We start from the raw sequence: 22124 nt of genomic DNA on the forward strand, positions 1-22124 counted from the left end.
TGCTGGCTGAGGCCACTTACACCACACCAGGGCCTGTGGCTGCTGGCTCAGGCCACTCATATCAAACCAGGTCCTGTTGCTGCTGGCCGAGGCCATCTTCACCAAACCAGGGCCTGTGGCTGCTGGCTGAGGCCACATACACCACACCAGGGCCTGTGGCTGCTGGCTGAGGCCACTTACACCACACCAGGGCCTGTGGCTGCTGGCTGAGGCCACTTACACCACACCAGGGCCTGTGGCTCTTGCTCAGGCCACTCACATCACACCAGGCCCTGCGCTTCTGGCCGAGGCCATCTTCACCAAACCAGGCCCTGTGGTTCTTGCTCAGGCCACTTACACCACACCAGGGCCTGTGGCTCTGGCTTAGGCCAATTACACCACACCAGGGTCTGTGGCTCTTGCTGAGGCCACTTACACCACACCAGGGCCTGTGGCTGCTGGCTGAGGCCACTTACACCACACCAGGGCCTGTGGCTGCTGGCTGAGACCACCTACACCACACCAGGGCCTGTGGCTGCTTGCTGAGGCGACTTACACCACACCAGGGCCTGTTGCTGCTGGCTGAGGCCACTTACACCACACCAGTGCCTGTGGCTTCTGGCTGAGGCGACTTACACCACACCAGGGCCTGTTGCTGCTGGCTGAGGCCACTTACACCACACCAGGGCCTGTGGCTGCTGGCTCAGGCCACTCATATCAAACCAGGTCCTGTTGCTGCTGGCCGAGGCCATCTTCACCAAACCAGGGCCTGTGGCTGCTGGCTGAGGCCACATACACCACACCAGGGCCTGTGGCTGCTGGCTGAGGCCACTTACACCACACCAGGGCCCTTTTGCTGCTGGCTGAGGCCACTTACACCACACCAGTGCCTGTGGCTTCTGGCTGAGGCGACTTACACCACACCAGGGCCTGTGGCTGCTGGCTGAGGCCACTTACACCACACCAGGGCCTGTGGCTGCTGGCTGAGGCCACCTACACCACACCAGGGCATTAGTTGCTATTGAGGCCAATTACACCACACCAGGGTCTGTGGCTCTTGCTCAGGCCACTTACACCACACCAGGGCCTGTGGCTCTTGCTCAGGCCACTTACACCACACCAGGGCCTGTGGCTGCTGGCTGAGGCCACTTACACCACACCAGGGCCTGTGGCTGCTGGCTGAGGCCACCTACACCACACCAGGGCCTTAGTTGCTATTGAGGCCAATTACACCACACCAGGGTCTGTGGCTCTTGCTCAGGCCACTTACACCACACCAGGGCCTGTGGCACTGGCTGAGGCCACTTACACCACACCAGGGCCTGTGGCTGCTGGCTGAGGCCACCTACACCACACCAGGGCCTTAGTTGCTATTGAGGCCAATTACACCACACAAGGGCCTGTGGCTGCTGGCTGAGGCCACCTACACCACACCAGGGCCTGTGGCTGCTGGCTGAGGCCACTTACAACACACCAGGGCCTGTGGCTCTTGCTCAGGCCACTCATATCACACCAGGCCCTGTGCTTCTGGCCGAGGCCATCTTCACCAAACCAGGCCCTGTGCTGCTTGCTGTGGCCATGTACAACACACCAGGCCCTGTGCTGGTTCCTGACGCCATCTTCAACAATCCAGGGCCTGTGCTGTTGGATAAATGCCAAACTGAGCCTTTGGGTTAGGGTATTATGCAAACATGCAGGTATGGTTATAGGATTGTCTTCGTAACTTCAGGTACTTGCCACCTAGTCACTTGAATCCATAAATTGAGACATTGTGCTGGGGCCAGCAGCTTACGGCCATACCACCCTGAGCACGCCCGACCTCGTCTGATCTCGGAAGCTAAGCAGGGCTGGGCTTGGTTAGTACTTGGATGGGAGACTGCCTGGGAATACCTGGTGCTGTAAGCCTTTCATTTTCATGTCATTGAACCGCTTTTGATCCAGAGAAGGGGTGTATTAAAAGACCAAAAGCAGCTGCCCATTAATGAGGGCACATTAACGACATTGCTTTTGGCTGTTTTCCAATGTCTTGTGCTGCTAGCTGATGCCACCTACACCACACCAGGGCCTGAGTGAACGGCTGGGGCCACTTACACCACATAAGGGCCTGTGGCTCTGGCTGAGGCCACTTACACCACACCAGGGCCTGTGGCTGCTGGCTGAGGCCACTTACACCACACCAGGGCCTTAGTTGCTATTGAGGCCAATTACACCACACCATGGTCTGTGGCTCTTGCTCAGGCCACTTACACCACACCAGGGCCTGTGGCACTGGCTGAGGCCACTTACACCACACCAGGGCCTGTGGCTGCTGGCTGAGGCCACTTACACCACACAAGGGCTTGTGGCTGCTGGCTGAGGCCACCTACACCACACCAGGGCCTGTGGCTCTTGCTCAGGCCACTTACACCACACCAGGGCCTGTGGCTCTTGCTCAGGCCACTTACACCACACCAGGGCCTGTGGCTCTTGCTCAGGCCACTCATATCACACCAGGCCCTGTGCTTCTGGCTGAGGCCACTTAGACCACACCAGGGCCTGTGGCTGCTGGCTGAGGCCACTTACACCACACCAGGGCCTGTGGCTGCTGGCTGAGGCCATCTACACCACACCAGGGCCTGTGGCTGCTGGCTGAGGCGACTTACACCACACCAGGGCCCTTTTGCTGCTGGCTGAGGCCACTTACACCACACCAGTGCCTGTGGCTTCTGGCTGAGGCGACTTACACCACACCAGGGCCTGTGGCTGCTGGCTGAGGCCACTTACACCACACCAGGGCCTGTGGCTCTTGCTCAGGCCACTCACATCACACCAGGCCCTGCGCTTCTGGCCGAGGCCATCTTCACCAAACCAGGCCCTGTGGCTCTTGCTCAGGCCACTTACACCACACCAGGGCCTGTGGCTCTGGCTTAGGCCACTTACACCACACCAGGGCCTGTGGCTGCTGGCTGAGGCCACCTACACCACACCAGGGCCTTAGTTGCTATTGAGGCCAATTACACCACACCAGGGTCTGTGGCTCTTGCTCAGGCCACTTACACCACACCAGGGCCTGTGGCACTGGCTGAGGCCACTTACACCACACCAGGGCCTGTGGCACTGGCTGAGGCCACTTACACCACACCAGGGCCTGTGGCTGCTGGCTTAGGCCACCTACACCACACCAGGGCCTTAGTTGCTATTGAGGCCAATTACACCACACAAGGGCCTGTGGCTGCTGGCTGAGGCCACTTACACCACACCAGTGCCTGTGGCTTCTGGCTGAGGCCACTTACACCACACCAGGGCCTGTGGCTGCTGGCTGAGGCCACTTACACCACACCAGGGCCTGTGGCTCTTGCTCAGGCCACTCACATCACACCAGGCCCTGCGCTTCTGGCCGAGGCCATCTTCACCAAACCAGGCCCTGTGGTTCTTGCTCAGGCCACTTACACCACACCAGGGCCTTATTTGCTATTGAGGCCACTTACACCACACCAGGGCCTGTGGCACTTGCTCAGGCCACTTACACCACACCAGGGCCTGTGGCACTTGCTCAGGCCACTTACACCACACCAGGGCCTGTGGCTCTTGCTCAGGCCACTTACACCACACCAGGGCCTGTGGCACTGGCTGAGGCCACTTAGACCACACCAGGGCCTGTGGCTGCTGGCTGAGGCCACTCACACCACACCAGGGCCTGTGGCTGCTAGCTGAGGCCACTTACACCAAACCAGGGCCTGTGGCTGCTTGCTGAGGCCATCTTCACCAAACCAGGCCCTGTGCTGCTTGCTCAGGCCACTTACACCACACCAGGGCCTGTGGCTCTGGCTTAGGCCAATTACACCACACCAGGGTCTGTGGCTCTTGCTGAGGCCACTTACACCACACCAGGGCCTGTGGCTGCTGGCTGATGCCACTTACACCACACCAGGGCCTGTGGCTGCTGGCTGAGACCACCTACACCACACCAGGGCCTGTGGCTGCTTGCTGAGGCGACTTACACCACACCAGGGCCTGTTGCTGCTGGCTGAGGCCACTTACACCACACCAGTGCCTGTGGCTTCTGGCTGAGGAGACTTACACCACACCAGGGCCTGTTGCTGCTGGCTGAGGCCACTTACACCACACCAGGGCCTGTGGCTGCTGGCTCAGGCCACTCATATCAAACCAGGTCCTGTGCTTCTGGCCGAGGCCATCTTCACCAAACCAGGCCCTGTGCTGCTAGCTGAGGCGACTTACACCACATCAGGGCCTTTGGCTCTGGCTGAGGCCACTTACACCACACCAGGGCCTGTGGCTGCTGGCTGAGGCCAGTTACACCACACCAGGGCCTGTGGCTGCTGGCTGAGGCCACATACACCACACCAGGGCCTTAGTTGCTATTGAGGCCAATTACACCAAACCAGGGTCTGTGGCTCTTGCTCAGGCCACTCACATCACACCAGGCCCTGTGCTTCTGGCCACTTACGCCACACCAGGGCCTGTGGCTGCTGGCTGAGGCCACTTACACCATACCAGGGCCTGTGGCTGTTGGCTGAGGCCACTTACACCACACCAGAGCCTTAGTTGCTATTGAGGCCACTTACACCACACCAGGGCCTGTGGCTCTGGCTGAGGCCACTTACACCACACCAGGGCCTTATTTGCTATTCAGGCCAGTTACACCACACCAGGGCCTGTGGCTCTGGCCGAGGCCACTTACACCACACAAGGGCTTGTGGCTGCTGGCTGAGGCCACCTACACCACACCAGGGCCTGTGGCTGCTGGCTGAGGCCACCTACACCACACCAGGGCCTGTGGCTCTTGCTCAGGCCACTTACACCACACCAGGGCCTGTGGCTCTTGCTCAGGCCACTTACACCACACCAGGGCCTGTGGCTCTTGCTCAGGCCACTCATATCACACCAGGCCCTGTGCTTCTGGCTGAGGCCATCTTCACCAAACCAGGCCCTGTGCTGCTTGCTGTGGCCATGTACAACACACCAGGCCCTGTGCTGGTTCCTGAGGCCATCTTCAACAATCCAGGGCCTGTGCTGTTGGATAAATGCCAAACTGAGCCTTTGGGTTAGGGTATTATGCAAACATGCAGGTATGGTTATAGCATTGTCTTCGTAACTTCAGGTACTTGCCACCTAATCACTTGAATCCATAAATTGAGACATTGTGCTGGGGCCAGCAGCTTACGGCCATACCACCCTAAGCAAGCCCGACCTCGTCTGATCTCGGAAGCTAAGCAGGGCTGGGCTTGGTTAGTACTTGGATGGGAGACTGCCTGGGAATACCTGGTGCTGTAAGCCTTTCATTTTCATGTCATTGAACCGCTTTTGATCCAGAGAAGGGGTGTATTAAAAGACCAAAAGCAGCTGCCCATTAATGAGGGCACATTAACGACACTGCTTTTGGCTGTTTTCCAATGTCTTGTGCTGCTAGCTGATGCCACCTACACCACACCAGGGCCTGAGTGACCGGCTGGGGCCACTTACACCACATCAGGGCCTGTGGCTCTGGCTGAGGCCACTTACACCACACCAGGGCCTGTGGCTGCTGGCTGAGGCCAGTTACACCACACCAGAGCCTGTGGCTGCTGGCTGAAGCCACTTACACCACACCAGGGCCTTAGTTGCTATTGAGGCCACTTACACCACACCAGGGCCTGTGGCTGCTGGCTGAGGCCACCTACACCACACCAGGGCCTGTGGCTGCTGGCTGAGGCCATTTACACCACACCAGGGCCTTAGTTGCTATTGAGGCCACTTACACCACACCAGGTCCTGTGGCTGCTGGCTGAAGCCACTTACACCACACCAGGGCCTTAGTTGCTATTGAGACCACTTACACCACACCAGGGCCTGTGGCTGCTGGCTGAGGCCACCTACACCACACCAGGGCCCTTTTGCTGCTGGCTGAGGCCACTTACACCACACCAGTGCCTGTGGCTTCTGGCTGAGGCCACTTACACCACACCAGGGCCTGTGGCTGCTGGCTGAGGCCACTTACACCACACCAGGGCCTGTGGCTCTTGCTCAGGCCACTCACATCACACCAGGCCCTGCGCTTCTGGCCGAGGCCATCTTCACCAAACCAGGCCCTGTGGTTCTTGCTCAGGCCACTTACACCACACCAGGGCCTTATTTGCTATTGAGGCCACTTACACCACACCAGGGCCTGTGGCTCTGGCTTAGGCCACTTACACCACACCAGGACCTGTGGCACTTGCTCAGGCCACTTACACCACACCAGGGCCTGTGGCTGCTGGCTGAGGCCACTTACACCACACCAGGGCCTGTGGCTCTTGCTCAGGCCACTTACACCACACCAGGGCCTGTGGCACTGGCTGAGGCCACTTAGACCACACCAGGGCCTGTGGCTGCTGGCTGAGGCCACTCACACCACACCAGGGCCTGTGGCTGCTAGCTGAGGCCACCTACACCACACCAGGGCCTGTGGCTGCTGGCTGAGGCCACTTACACCACACCAGGGCATTAGTTGCTATTGAGGCCAATTACACCACACCAGGGTCTGTGGCTCTTGCTCAGGCCACTTACACCACACCAGGGCCTGTGGCTCTTGCTCAGGCCACTTACACCACACCAGGGCCTGTGGCTGCTGGCTGAGGCCACTTACACCACACCAGGGCCTGTGGCTGCTGGCTGAGGCCACTTACACCACACCAGGGCCTGTGGCTCTTGCTCAGGCCACTCACATCACACCAGGCCCTGCGCTTCTGGCCGAGGCCATCTTCACCAAACCAGGCCCTGTGGTTCTTGCTCAGGCCACTTACACCACACCAGGCCCTGTGGCTCTGGCTTAGGCCAATTACACCACACCAGGGTCTGTGGCTCTTGCTGAGGCCACTTACACCACACCAGGGCCTGTGGCTGCTGGCTGAGGCCACTTACACCACACCAGGGCCTGTGGCTGCTGGCTGAGACCACCTACACCACACCAGGGCCTGTGGCTGCTTGCTGAGGCGACTTACACCACACCAGGGCCTGTTGCTGCTGGCTGAGGCCACTTACACCACACCAGTGCCTGTGGCTTCTGGCTGAGGCGACTTACACCACACCAGGGCCTGTTGCTGCTGGCTGAGGCCACTTACACCACACCAGGGCCTGTGGCTGCTGGCTCAGGCCACTCATATCAAACCAGGTCCTGTTGCTGCTGGCCGAGGCCGTCTTCACCAAACCAGGGCCTGTGGCTGCTGGCTGAGGCCACATACACCACACCAGGGCCTGTGGCTGCTGGCTGAGGCCACTTACACCACACCAGGGCCCTTTTGCTGCTGGCTGAGGCCACTTACACCACACCAGGGCCTGTGGCTCTTGCTCAGGCCACTCACATCACACCAGGCCCTGCGCTTCTGGCCGAGGCCATCTTCACCAAACCAGGCCCTGTGGTTCTTGCTCAGGCCACTTACACCACACCAGGGCCTTATTTGCTATTGAGGCCACTTACACCACACCAGGGCCTGTGGCACTTGCTCAGGCCACTTACACCACACCAGGGCCTGTGGCACTTGCTCAGGCCACTTACACCACACCAGGGCCTGTGACTCTTGCTCAGGCCACTTACACCACACCAGGGCCTGTGGCACTGGCTGAGGCCACTTAGACCACACCAGGGCCTGTGGCTGCTGGCTGAGGCCACTCACACCACACCAGGGCCTGTGGCTGCTAGCTGAGGCCACTTACACCAAACCAGGGCCTGTGGCTGCTTGCTGAGGCCATCTTCACCAAACCAGGCCCTGTGCTGCTTGCTCAGGCCACTTACACCACACCAGGGCCTGTGGCTCTGGCTTAGGCCAATTACACCACACCAGGGTCTGTGGCTCTTGCTGAGGCCACTTACACCACACCAGGGCCTGTGGCTGCTGGCTGATGCCACTTACACCACACCAGGGCCTGTGGCTGCTGGCTGAGACCACCTACACCACACCAGGGCCTGTGGCTGCTTGCTGAGGCGACTTACACCACACCAGGGCCTGTTGCTGCTGGCTTAGGCCACTTACACCACACCAGTGCCTGTGGCTTCTGGCTGAGGAGACTTACACCACACCCGGGCCTGTTGCTGCTGGCTGAGGCCACTTACACCACACCAGGGCCTGTGGCTGCTGGCTCAGGCCACTCATATCAAACCAGGTCCTGTGCTTCTGGCCGAGGCCATCTTCACCAAACCAGGCCCTGTGCTGCTAGCTGAGGCGACTTACACCACATCAGGGCCTTTGGCTCTGGCTGAGGCCACTTACACCACACCAGGGCCTGTGGCTGCTGGCTGAGGCCAGTTACACCACACCAGGGCCTGTGGCTGCTGGCTGAGGCCACATACACGACACCAGGGCCTTAGTTGCTATTGAGGCCAATTACACCACACCAGGGTCTGTGGCTCTTGCTCAGGCCACTCACATCACACCAGGCCCTGTGCTTCTGGCCACTTACGCCACACCAGGGCCTGTGGCTGCTGGCTGAGGCCACTTACACCATACCAGGGCCTGTGGCTGTTGGCTGAGGCCACTTACACCACACCAGAGCCTTAGTTGCTATTGAGGCCACTTACACCACACCAGGGCCTGTGGCTCTGGCTGAGGCCACTTACACCACACCAGGGCCTTATTTGCTATTCAGGCCAGTTACACCACACCAGGGCCTGTGGCTCTGGCTCAGGCCACTTACACCACACAAGGGCTTGTGGCTGCTGGCTGAGGCCACCTACACCACACCAGGGCCTGTGGCTGCTGGCTGAGGCCACCTACACCACACCAGGGCCTGTGGCTCTTGCTCAGGCCACTTACACCACACCAGGGCCTGTGGCTCTTGCTCAGGCCACTTACACCACACCAGGGCCTGTGGCTCTTGCTCAGGCCACTCATATCACACCAGGCCCTGTGCTTCTGGCTGAGGCCACCTACACCACACCAGGGCCTGAGTGACCGGCTGGGGCCACTTACACCACATCAGGGCCTGTTGCTCTGGCTGAGGCCAGTTACACCACAACAGGGCCTGTGGCTGCTGGCTGAGGCCACATACACCACACCAGGGCCTTAGTTGCTATTGAGGCCATTTACACCACACCAGGGTCTGTGGCTCTTGCTCAGGCCACTTACACCACACCAGGGCCTGAGTGACCGGCTGCGGCCACTTACACCACATCAGGGCCTGTTGCTCTGGCTGAGGCCAGTTACACCACAACAGGGCCTGTGGCTGCTGGCTGAGGCCACATACACCACACCAGGGACTGTGGCTTCTGGCTGAGGTGACTTACACCACACCAGGGCCTGTGGCTGCTGGCTGAGGCCACTTACACCACACCAGGGCCTGTGGCTCTTGCTCAGGCCACTTACACCACACCAGGGCCTGTGGCTCTTGCTCAGGCCACTCACATCACACCAGGCCCTGCTCTTCTGGCCGAGGCCATCTTCACCAAACCAGGCCCTGTGCTGCTAGCTGTGGCCATGTACAATACACCAGGCCCTGTGCTGGTTCCTGAGGCCATCTTCAACAATCCAGGGCCTGTGCTGTTGGATAAATGCTAAACTGAGCCTTTGGGTTAGGGTATTATGCAAACATGCAGGTATGGTTATAGGATTGTCTTCGAAACTTCAGGTACTTGCCACCTAATCACTTGAATCCATAAATTGAGTCATTGTGCTGGGGCCAGCAGCTTACGGCCATACCACCCTGAGCACACCCGACCTCGTCTGATCTCGGAAGCTAAGCAGGGCTGGGCTTGGTTAGTACTTGGATGGGAGACTGCCTGGGAATACCTGGTGCTGTAAGCCTTTCATTTTCATGTCATTGAACCGCTTTTGATCCAGAGAAGGGGTGTATTAAAAGACCAAAAGCAGCTGCCCATTAATGAGGGCACATTAACGACATTGCTTTTGGCTCTTTTCCAATGTCTTGTGCTGCTAGCTGATGCCACCTACACCACACCAGGGCCTGAGTGACCGGCTGGGGCCACTTACACCACATCAGGGCCTGTGGCTCTGGCTGAGGCCACTTACACCACACCAGGGCCTGTGGCTGCTGGCTGAGGCCACCTACACCACACCAGGGCCTTAGTTGCTATTGAGGCCAATTACACCACATCAGGGTCTGTGGCTCTTGCTCAGGCCACTTACACCACACCAGGCCTGTGGCTCTTGCTCAGGCCACTTACACCACACCAGGGCCTGTGGCTCTTGCTCAGGCCACTTACACCACACCAGGGCCTGTGGCTCCTGGCTGAGGCCACCTACACCACACCGGGGCCTTAGTTGCTATTGAGGCCAATTACACCACACCAGGGTATGTGGCTCTTGCTCAGGCCACTTACACCACACCAGGGCCTTAGTTGCTATTGAGGCCACTTACACCACACCAGGGCCTGTGGCTGCTGGCTGAGGCCACCTACACCACACCAGGGCCTTAGTTGCTATTGAGGCCAATTACACCACACCAGGGTATGTGGCTCTTGCTCAGGCCACTCACATCACACCAGGCCCTGCTCTTCTGGCCTAGGCCATCTTCACCAAACCAGGCCCTGTGCTGCTAGCTGTGGCCATGTACAACACACCAGGCCCTGTGCTGGTTCCTGAGGCCATCTTCAACAATCCAGGGCCTGTGCTGTTGGATAAATGCTAAACTGAGCCTTTGGGTTAGGGTATTATGCAAACATGCAGGTATGGTTATAGGATTGTCTTCGTAACTTCAGGTACTTGCCACCTAATCACTTGAATCCATAAATTGAGTCATTGTGCTGGGGCCAGCAGCTTATGGCCATACCACCCTGAGCACGCCCGACCTCGTCTGATCTCGGAAGCTAAGCAGGGCTGGGCTTGGTTAGTACTTGGATGGGAGACTGCCTGGGAATACCTGGTGCTGTAAGCCTTTGATTTTCATGTCATTGAACCGCTTTTGATCCAGAGAAGGGGTGTATTAAAAGACCAAAAGCAGCTGCCCATTAATGAGGGCACATTAACGACACTGCTTTTGGCTCTTTTCCAATGTCTTGTGCTGCTAGCTGATGCAACCTACACCACACAAGGGCCTGAGTGACCGGCTGGGGCCACTTACACCACATCAGGGCCTGTGGCTGCTGGCTGAGGCCACCTACACCACACCAGGGCATTAGTTGCTATTGAGGCCAATTACACCACACCAGGGTCTGTGGCTCTTGCTCAGGCCACTTACACCACACCAGGGCCTGTGGCTCTGGCTTAGGCCACTTACACCACACCAGGGCCTGTGGCTGCTGGCTGAGGCCACCTACACCACACCAGGGCCTTAGTTGCTATTGAGGCCAATTACACCACACCAGGGTCTGTGGCTCTTGCTCAGGCCACTTACACCACACCAGGGCCTGTGGCACTGGCTGAGGCCACTTACACCACACCAGGGCCTGTGGCACTGGCTGAGGCCACTTACACCACACCAGGGCCTGTGGCTGCTGGCTTAGGCCACCTACACCACACCAGGGCCTTAGTTGCTATTGAGGCCAATTACACCACACAAGGGCCTGTGGCTGCTGGCTGAGGCCACTTACACCACACCAGTGCCTGTGGCTTCTGGCTGAGGCCACTTACACCACACCAGGGCCTGTGGCTGCTGGCTGAGGCCACTTACACCACACCAGGGCCTGTGGCTCTTGCTCAGGCCACTCACATCACACCAGGCCCTGCGCTTCTGGCCGAGGCCATCTTCACCAAACCAGGCCCTGTGGTTCTTGCTCAGGCCACTTACACCACACCAGGGCCTTATTTGCTATTGAGGCCACTTACACCACACCAGGGCCTGTGGCACTTGCTCAGGCCACTTACACCACACCAGGGCCTGTGGCACTTGCTCAGGCCACTTACACCACACCAGGGCCTGTGGCTCTTGCTCAGGCCACTTACACCACACCAGGGCCTGTGGCACTGGCTGAGGCCACTTAGACCACACCAGGGCCTGTGGCTGCTGGCTGAGGCCACTCACACCACACCAGGGCCTGTGGCTGCTAGCTGAGGCCACTTACACCAAACCAGGGCCTGTGGCTGCTTGCTGAGGCCATCTTCACCAAACCAGGCCCTGTGCTGCTTGCTCAGGCCACTTACACCACACCAGGGTCTGTGGCTCTTGCTGAGGCCACTTACACCACACCAGGGCCTGTGGCTGCTGGCTGAGGCCACTTACACCACACCAGGGCCTGTGGCTGCTGGCTGAGACCACCTACACCACACCAGGGCCTGTGGCTGCTTGCTGAGGCGACTTACACCACACCAAGGCCTGTTGCTGCTGGCTGAGGCCACTTACACCACACCAGTGCCTGTGGCTTCTGGCTGAGGCGACTTACACCACACCAGGGCCTGTTGCTGCTGGCTGAGGCCACTTACACCACACCAGGGCCTGTGGCTGCTGGCTCAGGCCACTCATATCAAACCAGGTCCTGTTGCTGCTGGCCGAGGCCATCTTCACCAAACCAGGGCCTGTGGCTGCTGGCTGAGGCCACATACACCACACCAGGGCCTGTGGCTGCTGGCTGAGGCCACTTACACCACACCAGGGCCCTTTTGCTGCTGGCTGAGGCCACTTACACCACACCAGTGCCTGTGGCTTCTGGCTGAGGCGACTTACACCACACCAGGGCCTGTGGCTGCTGGCTGAGGCCACTTACACCACACCAGGGCCTGTGGCTGCTGGCTGAGGCCACCTACACCACACCAGGGCATTAGTTGCTATTGAGGCCAATTACACCACACCAGGGTCTGTGGCTCTTGCTCAGGCCACTTACACCACACCAGGGCCTGTGGCTCTTGCTCAGGCCACTTACACCACACCAGGGCCTGTGGCTGCTGGCTGAGGCCACTTACACCACACCAGGGCCTGTGGCTGCTGGCTGAGGCCACCTACACCACACCAGGGCCTTAGTTGCTATTGAGGCCAATTACACCACACCAGGGTCTGTGGCTCTTGCTCAGGCCACTTACACCACACCAGGGCCTGTGGCACTGGCTGAGGCCACTTACACCACACCAGGGCCTGTGGCTGCTGGCTGAGGCCACCTACACCACACCAGGGCCTTAGTTGCTATTGAGGCCAATTACACCACACAAGGGCCTGTGGCTGCTGGCTGAGGCCACCTACACCACACCAGGGCCTGTGGCTGCTGGCTGAGGCCACTTACAACACACCAGGGCCTGTGGCTCTTGCTCAGGCCACTCATATCACACCAGGCCCTGTGCTTCTGGCCGAGGCCATCTTCACCAAACCAGGCCCTGTGCTGCTTGCTGTGGCCATGTACAACACACCAGGCCCTGTGCTGGTTCCTGAGGCCATCTTCAACAATCCAGGGCCTGTGCTGTTGGATAAATGCCAAACTGAGCCTTTGGGTTAGGGTATTATGCAAACATGCAGGTATGGTTATAGGATTGTCTTCGTAACTTCAGGTACTTGCCACCTAGTCACTTGAATCCATAAATTGAGACATTGTGCTGGGGCCAGCAGCTTACGGCCATACCACCCTGAGCACGCCCGACCTCGTCTGATCTCGGAAGCTAAGCAGGGCTGGGCTTGGTTAGTACTTGGATGGGAGACTGCCTGGGAATACCTGGTGCTGTAAGCCTTTCATTTTCATGTCATTGAACCGCTTTTGATCCAGAGAAGGGGTGTATTAAAAGACCAAAAGCAGCTGCCCATTAATGAGGGCACATTAACGACATTGCTTTTGGCTGTTTTCCAATGTCTTGTGCTGCTAGCTGATGCCACCTACACCACACCAGGGCCTGAGTGAACGGCTGGGGCCACTTACACCACATAAGGGCCTGTGGCTCTGGCTGAGGCCACTTACACCACACCAGGGCCTGTGGCTGCTGGCTGAGGCCACTTACACCACACCAGGGCCTTAGTTGCTATTGAGGCCAATTACACCACACCATGGTCTGTGGCTCTTGCTCAGGCCACTTACACCACACCAGGGCCTGTGGCACTGGCTGACGCCACTTACACCACACCAGGGCCTGTGGCTGCTGGCTGAGGCCACTTACACCACACAAGGGCTTGTGGCTGCTGGCTGAGGCCACCTACACCACACCAGGGCCTGTGGCTCTTGCTCAGGCCACTTACACCACACCAGGGCCTGTGGCTCTTGCTCAGGCCACTTACACCACACCAGGGCCTGTGGCTCTTGCTCAGGCCACTCATATCACACCAGGCCCTGTGCTTCTGGCTGAGGCCACTTAGACCACACCAGGGCCTGTGGCTGCTGGCTGAGGCCACTTACACCACACCAGGGCCTGTGGCTGCTGGCTGAGGCCATCTACACCACACCAGGGCCTGTGGCTGCTGGCTGAGGCGACTTACACCACACCAGGGCCTGTGGCTGCTGGCTGAGGCCACTTACACCACACCAGGGCCTGTGGCTCTTGCTCAGGCCACTCACATCACACCAGGCCCTGCGCTTCTGGCCGAGGCCATCTTCACCAAACCAGGCCCTGTGGCTCTTGCTCAGGCCACTTACACCACACCAGGGCCTGTGGCTCTGGCTTAGGCCACTTACACCACACCAGGGCCTGTGGCTGCTGGCTGAGGCCACCTACACCACACCAGGGCCTTAGTTGCTATTGAGGCCAATTACACCACACCAGGGTCTGTGGCTCTTGCTCAGGCCACTTACACCACACCAGGGCCTGTGGCACTGGCTGAGGCCACTTACACCACACCAGGGCCTGTGGCACTGGCTGAGGCCACTTACACCACACCAGGGCCTGTGGCTGCTGGCTTAGGCCACCTACACCACACCAGGGCCTTAGTTGCTATTGAGGCCAATTACACCACACAAGGGCCTGTGGCTGCTGGCTGAGGCCACTTACACCACACCAGTGCCTGTGGCTTCTGGCTGAGGCCACTTACACCACACCAGGGCCTGTGGCTGCTGGCTGAGGCCACTTACACCACACCAGGGCCTGTGGCTCTTGCTCAGGCCACTCACATCACACCAGGCCCTGCGCTTCTGGCCGAGGCCATCTTCACCAAACCAGGCCCTGTGGTTCTTGCTCAGGCCACTTACACCACACCAGGGCCTTATTTGCTATTGAGGCCACTTACACCACACCAGGGCCTGTGGCACTTGCTCAGGCCACTTACACCACACCAGGGCCTGTGGCACTTGCTCAGGCCACTTACACCACACCAGGGCCTGTGGCTCTTGCTCAGGCCACTTACACCACACCAGGGCCTGTGGCACTGGCTGAGGCCACTTAGACCACACCAGGGCCTGTGGCTGCTGGCTGAGGCCACTCACACCACACCAGGGCCTGTGGCTGCTAGCTGAGGCCACTTACACCAAACCAGGGCCTGTGGCTGCTTGCTGAGGCCATCTTCACCAAACCAGGCCCTGTGCTGCTTGCTCAGGCCACTTACACCACACCAGGGCCTGTGGCTCTGGCTTAGGCCAATTACACCACACCAGGGTCTGTGGCTCTTGCTGAGGCCACTTACACCACACCAGGGCCTGTGGCTGCTGGCTGATGCCACTTACACCACACCAGGGCCTGTGGCTGCTGGCTGAGACCACCTACACCACACCAGGGCCTGTGGCTGCTTGCTGAGGCGACTTACACCACACCAGGGCCTGTTGCTGCTGGCTGAGGCCACTTACACCACACCAGTGCCTGTGGCTTCTGGCTGAGGAGACTTACACCACACCAGGGCCTGTTGCTGCTGGCTGAGGCCACTTACACCACACCAGGGCCTGTGGCTGCTGGCTCAGGCCACTCATATCAAACCAGGTCCTGTGCTTCTGGCCGAGGCCATCTTCACCAAACCAGGCCCTGTGCTGCTAGCTGAGGCGACTTACACCACATCAGGGCCTTTGGCTCTGGCTGAGGCCACTTACACCACACCAGGGCCTGTGGCTGCTGGCTGAGGCCAGTTACACCACACCAGGGCCTGTGGCTGCTGGCTGAGGCCACATACACCACACCAGGGCCTTAGTTGCTATTGAGGCCAATTACACCACACCAGGGTCTGTGGCTCTTGCTCAGGCCACTCACATCACACCAGGCCCTGTGCTTCTGGCCACTTACGCCACACCAGGGCCTGTGGCTGCTGGCTGAGGCCACTTACACCATACCAGGGCCTGTGGCTGTTGGCTGAGGCCACTTACACCACACCAGAGCCTTAGTTGCTATTGAGGCCACTTACACCACACCAGGGCCTGTGGCTCTGGCTGAGGCCACTTACACCACACCAGGGCCTTATTTGCTATTCAGGCCAGTTACACCACACCAGGGCCTGTGGCTCTGGCTCAGGCCACTTACACCACACAAGGGCTTGTGGCTGCTGGCTGAGGCCACCTACACCACACCAGGGCCTGTGGCTGCTGGCTGAGGCCACCTACACCACACCAGGGCCTGTGGCTCTTGCTCAGGCCACTTACACCACACCAGGGCCTGTGGCTCTTGCTCAGGCCACTTACACCACACCAGGGCCTGTGGCTCTTGCTCAGGCCACTCATATCACACCAGGCCCTGTGCTTCTGGCTGAGGCCATCTTCACCAAACCAGGCCCTGTGCTGCTTGCTGTGGCCATGTACAACACACCAGGCCCTGTGCTGGTTCCTGAGGCCATCTTCAACAATCCAGGGCCTGTGCTGTTGGATAAATGCCAAACTGAGCCTTTGGGTTAGGGTATTATGCAAACATGCAGGTATGGTTATAGCATTGTCTTCGTAACTTCAGGTACTTGCCACCTAATCACTTGAATCCATAAATTGAGACATTGTGCTGGGGCCAGCAGCTTACGGCCATACCACCCTAAGCAAGCCCGACCTCGTCTGATCTCGGAAGCTAAGCAGGGCTGGTCTTGGTTAGTACTTGGATGGGAGACTGCCTGGGAATACCTGGTGCTGTAAGCCTTTCATTTTCATGTCATTGAACCGCTTTTGATCCAGAGAAGGGGTGTATTAAAAGACCAAAAGCAGCTGCCCATTAATGAGGGCACATTAACGACACTGCTTTTGGCTGTTTTCCAATGTCTTGTGCTGCTAGCTGATGCCACCTACACCACACCAGGGCCTGAGTGACCGGCTGGGGCCACTTACACCACATCAGGGCCTGTGGCTCTGGCTGAGGCCACTTACACCACACCAGGGCCTGTGGCTGCTGGCTGAGGCCAGTTACACCACACCAGAGCCTGTGGCTGCTGGCTGAAGCCACTTACACCACACCAGGGCCTTAGTTGCTATTGAGGCCACTTACACCACACCAGGGCCTGTGGCTGCTGGCTGAGGCCACCTACACCACACCAGGGCCTGTGGCTGCTGGCTGAGGCCATTTACACCACACCAGGGCCTTAGTTGCTATTGAGGCCACTTACACCACACCAGGTCCTGTGGCTGCTGGCTGAAGCCACTTACACCACACCAGGGCCTTAGTTGCTATTGAGACCACTTACACCACACCAGGGCCTGTGGCTGCTGGCTGAGGCCACCTACACCACACCAGGGCCCTTTTGCTGCTGGCTGAGGCCACTTACACCACACCAGTGCCTGTGGCTTCTGGCTGAGGCCACTTACACCACACCAGGGCCTGTGGCTGCTGGCTGAGGCCACTTACACCACACCAGGGCCTGTGGCTCTTGCTCAGGCCACTCACATCACACCAGGCCCTGCGCTTCTGGCCGAGGCCATCTTCACCAAACCAGGCCCTGTGGTTCTTGCTCAGGCCACTTACACCACACCAGGGCTTTATTTGCTATTGAGGCCACTTACACCACACCAGGGCCTGTGGCTCTGGCTTAGGCCACTTACACCACACCAGGACCTGTGGCACTTGCTCAGGCCACTTACACCACACCAGGGCCTGTGGCTGCTGGCTGAGGCCACTTACACCACACCAGGGCCTGTGGCTCTTGCTCAGGCCACTTACACCACACCAGGGCCCGTGGCACTGGCTGAGGCCACTTAGACCACACCAGGGCCTGTGGCTGCTGGCTGAGGCCACTCACACCACACCAGGGCCTGTGGCTGCTAGCTGAGGCCACTTACACCACACCAGGGCCTGTGGCTGCTGGCTGAGGCCACTTACACCACACCAGGGCATTAGTTGCTATTGAGGCCAATTACACCACACCAGGGTCTGTGGCTCTTGCTCAGGCCACTTACACCACACCAGGGCCTGTGGCTCTTGCTCAGGCCACTTACACCACACCAGGGCCTGTGGCTGCTGGCTGAGGCCACTTACACCACACCAGGGCCTGTGGCTGCTGGCTGAGGCCACTTACACCACACCAGGGCCTGTGGCTCTTGCTCAGGCCACTCACATCACACCAGGCCCTGCGCTTCTGGCCGAGGCCATCTTCACCAAACCAGGCCCTGTGGTTCTTGCTCAGGCCACTTACACCACACCAGGGCCTGTGGCTCTGGCTTAGGCCAATTACACCACACCAGGGTCTGTGGCTCTTGCTGAGGCCACTTACACCACACCAGGGCCTGTGGCTGCTGGCTGAGGCCACTTACACCACACCAGGGCCTGTGGCTGCTGGCTGAGACCACCTACACCACACCAGGGCCTGTGGCTGCTTGCTGAGGCGACTTACACCACACCAGGGCCTGTTGCTGCTGGCTGAGGCCACTTACACCACACCAGTGCCTGTGGCTTCTGGCTGAGGCGACTTACACCACACCAGGGCCTGTTGCTGCTGGCTGAGGCCACTTACACCACACCAGGGCCTGTGGCTGCTGGCTCAGGCCACTCATATCAAACCAGGTCCTGTTGCTGCTGGCCGAGGCCATCTTCACCAAACCAGGGCCTGTGGCTGCTGGCTGAGGCCACATACACCACACCAGGGCCTGTGGCTGCTGGCTGAGGCCACTTACACCACACCAGGGCCCTTTTGCTGCTGGCTGAGGCCACTTACACCACACCAGGGCCTGTGGCTCTTGCTCAGGCCACTCACATCACACCAGGCCCTGCGCTTCTGGCCGAGGCCATCTTCACCAAACCAGGCCCTGTGGTTCTTGCTCAGGCCACTTACACCACACCAGGGCCTTATTTGCTATTGAGGCCACTTACACCACACCAGGGCCTGTGGCACTTGCTCAGGCCACTTACACCACACCAGGGCCTGTGGCACTTGCTCAGGCCACTTACACCACACCAGGGCCTGTGGCTCTTGCTCAGGCCACTTACACCACACCAGGGCCTGTGGCTCCTGGCTGAGGCCACCTACACCACACCGGGGCCTTAGTTGCTATTGAGGCCAATTACACCACACCAGGGTATGTGGCTCTTGCTCAGGCCACTTACACCACACCAGGGCCTTAGTTGCTATTGAGGCCACTTACACCACACCAGGGCCTGTGGCTGCTGGCTGAGGCCACCTACACCACACCAGGGCCTTAGTTGCTATTGAGGCCAATTACACCACACCAGGGTATGTGGCTCTTGCTCAGGCCACTCACATCACACCAGGCCCTGCTCTTCTGGCCTAGGCCATCTTCACCAAACCAGGCCCTGTGCTGCTAGCTGTGGCCATGTACAACACACCAGGCCCTGTGCTGGTTCCTGAGGCCATCTTCAACAATCCAGGGCCTGTGCTGTTGGATAAATGCTAAACTGAGCCTTTGGGTTAGGGTATTATGCAAACATGCAGGTATGGTTATAGGATTGTCTTCGTAACTTCAGGTACTTGCCACCTAATCACTTGAATCCATAAATTGAGTCATTGTGCTGGGGCCAGCAGCTTATGGCCATACCACCCTGAGCACGCCCGACCTCGTCTGATCTCGGAAGCTAAGCAGGGCTGGGCTTGGTTAGTACTTGGATGGGAGACTGCCTGGGAATACCTGGTGCTGTAAGCCTTTGATTTTCATGTCATTGAACCGCTTTTGATCCAGAGAAGGGGTGTATTAAAAGACCAAAAGCAGCTGCCCATTAATGAGGGCACATTAACGACACTGCTTTTGGCTCTTTTCCAATGTCTTGTGCTGCTAGCTGATGCAACCTACACCACACAAGGGCCTGAGTGACCGGCTGGGGCCACTTACACCACATCAGGGCCTGTGGCTGCTGGCTGAGGCCACCTACACCACACCAGGGCATTAGTTGCTATTGAGGCCAATTACACCACACCAGGGTCTGTGGCTCTTGCTCAGGCCACTTACACCACACCAGGGCCTGTGGCTCTGGCTTAGGCCACTTACACCACACCAGGGCCTGTGGCTGCTGGCTGAGGCCACCTACACCACACCAGGGCCTTAGTTGCTATTGAGGCCAATTACACCACACCAGGGTCTGTGGCTCTTGCTCAGGCCACTTACACCACACCAGGGCCTGTGGCACTGGCTGAGGCCACTTACACCACACCAGGGCCTGTGGCACTGGCTGAGGCCACTTACACCACACCAGGGCCTGTGGCTGCTGGCTTAGGCCACCTACACCACACCAGGGCCTTAGTTGCTATTGAGGCCAATTACACCACACAAGGGCCTGTGGCTGCTGGCTGAGGCCACTTACACCACACCAGTGCCTGTGGCTTCTGGCTGAGGCCACTTACACCACACCAGGGCCTGTGGCTGCTGGCTGAGGCCACTTACACCACACCAGGGCCTGTGGCTCTTGCTCAGGCCACTCACATCACACCAGGCCCTGCGCTTCTGGCCGAGGCCATCTTCACCAAACCAGGCCCTGTGGTTCTTGCTCAGGCCACTTACACCACACCAGGGCCTTATTTGCTATTGAGGCCACTTACACCACACCAGGGCCTGTGGCACTTGCTCAGGCCACTTACACCACACCAGGGCCTGTGGCACTTGCTCAGGCCACTTACACCACACCAGGGCCTGTGGCTCTTGCTCAGGCCACTTACACCACACCAGGGCCTGTGGCACTGGCTGAGGCCACTTAGACCACACCAGGGCCTGTGGCTGCTGGCTGAGGCCACTCACACCACACCAGGGCCTGTGGCTGCTAGCTGAGGCCACTTACACCAAACCAGGGCCTGTGGCTGCTTGCTGAGGCCATCTTCACCAAACCAGGCCCTGTGCTGCTTGCTCAGGCCACTTACACCACACCAGGGTCTGTGGCTCTTGCTGAGGCCACTTACACCACACCAGGGCCTGTGGCTGCTGGCTGAGGCCACTTACACCACACCAGGGCCTGTGGCTGCTGGCTGAGACCACCTACACCACACCAGGGCCTGTGGCTGCTTGCTGAGGCGACTTACACCACACCAAGGCCTGTTGCTGCTGGCTGAGGCCACTTACACCACACCAGTGCCTGTGGCTTCTGGCTGAGGCGACTTACACCACACCAGGGCCTGTTGCTGCTGGCTGAGGCCACTTACACCACACCAGGGCCTGTGGCTGCTGGCTCAGGCCACTCATATCAAACCAGGTCCTGTTGCTGCTGGCCGAGGCCATCTTCACCAAACCAGGGCCTGTGGCTGCTGGCTGAGGCCACATACACCACACCAGGGCCTGTGGCTGCTGGCTGAGGCCACTTACACCACACCAGGGCCCTTTTGCTGCTGGCTGAGGCCACTTACACCACACCAGTGCCTGTGGCTTCTGGCTGAGGCGACTTACACCACACCAGGGCCTGTGGCTGCTGGCTGAGGCCACTTACACCACACCAGGGCCTGTGGCTGCTGGCTGAGGCCACCTACACCACACCAGGGCATTAGTTGCTATTGAGGCCAATTACACCACACCAGGGTCTGTGGCTCTTGCTCAGGCCACTTACACCACACCAGGGCCTGTGGCTCTTGCTCAGGCCACTTACACCACACCAGGGCCTGTGGCTGCTGGCTGAGGCCACTTACACCACACCAGGGCCTGTGGCTGCTGGCTGAGGCCACCTACACCACACCAGGGCCTTAGTTGCTATTGAGGCCAATTACACCACACCAGGGTCTGTGGCTCTTGCTCAGGCCACTTACACCACACCAGGGCCTGTGGCACTGGCTGAGGCCACTTACACCACACCAGGGCCTGTGGCTGCTGGCTGAGGCCACCTACACCACACCAGGGCCTTAGTTGCTATTGAGGCCAATTACACCACACAAGGGCCTGTGGCTGCTGGCTGAGGCCACCTACACCACACCAGGGCCTGTGGCTGCTGGCTGAGGCCACTTACAACACACCAGGGCCTGTGGCTCTTGCTCAGGCCACTCATATCACACCAGGCCCTGTGCTTCTGGCCGAGGCCATC

The 22124-nt window shown here is 59.2% G+C and overlaps 5 non-coding genes and 2 pseudogenes across 5 annotated transcripts; all 7 read left to right on the forward strand.

The window, feature by feature from the left end:
* The first annotated feature begins 1765 nt into the window (after positions 1-1765).
* Positions 1766-1884, forward strand: LOC146580970 (5S ribosomal RNA). The gene has a single exon (XR_014891793.1). It is a non-coding gene; the product is annotated as a 5S ribosomal RNA (ribosomal RNA).
* A 3253-nt stretch (positions 1885-5137) lies between these two features.
* LOC146580971 (5S ribosomal RNA) lies at positions 5138-5256 on the forward strand (annotated as a pseudogene).
* Positions 5257-9615: 4359 nt separating this feature from the next.
* Positions 9616-9734, forward strand: LOC146580972 (5S ribosomal RNA). Its single transcript, XR_014891811.1, has one exon. It is a non-coding gene; the product is annotated as a 5S ribosomal RNA (ribosomal RNA).
* Positions 9735-10705: 971 nt separating this feature from the next.
* Positions 10706-10824, forward strand: LOC146580973 (5S ribosomal RNA). The gene has a single exon (XR_014891921.1). It is a non-coding gene; the product is annotated as a 5S ribosomal RNA (ribosomal RNA).
* Positions 10825-13418: 2594 nt separating this feature from the next.
* LOC146580974 (5S ribosomal RNA) lies at positions 13419-13537 on the forward strand. The gene has a single exon (XR_014891794.1). It is a non-coding gene; the product is annotated as a 5S ribosomal RNA (ribosomal RNA).
* A 3172-nt stretch (positions 13538-16709) lies between these two features.
* Positions 16710-16828, forward strand: LOC146580975 (5S ribosomal RNA; annotated as a pseudogene).
* Positions 16829-19655: 2827 nt separating this feature from the next.
* LOC146580976 (5S ribosomal RNA) lies at positions 19656-19774 on the forward strand. Its single transcript, XR_014891923.1, has one exon. It is a non-coding gene; the product is annotated as a 5S ribosomal RNA (ribosomal RNA).
* Positions 19775-22124: the final 2350 nt, after the last annotated feature.

This window comes from Mchenga conophoros, linkage group LG3 (assembly GCF_057382185.1).
Source record: "Mchenga conophoros isolate Kocher_MC1m ecotype Shallow Benthic linkage group LG3, M_conophoros_male_GT1.1, whole genome shotgun sequence".
In the NCBI taxonomy this organism is placed as follows: domain Eukaryota; kingdom Metazoa; phylum Chordata; class Actinopteri; order Cichliformes; family Cichlidae; genus Mchenga; species Mchenga conophoros.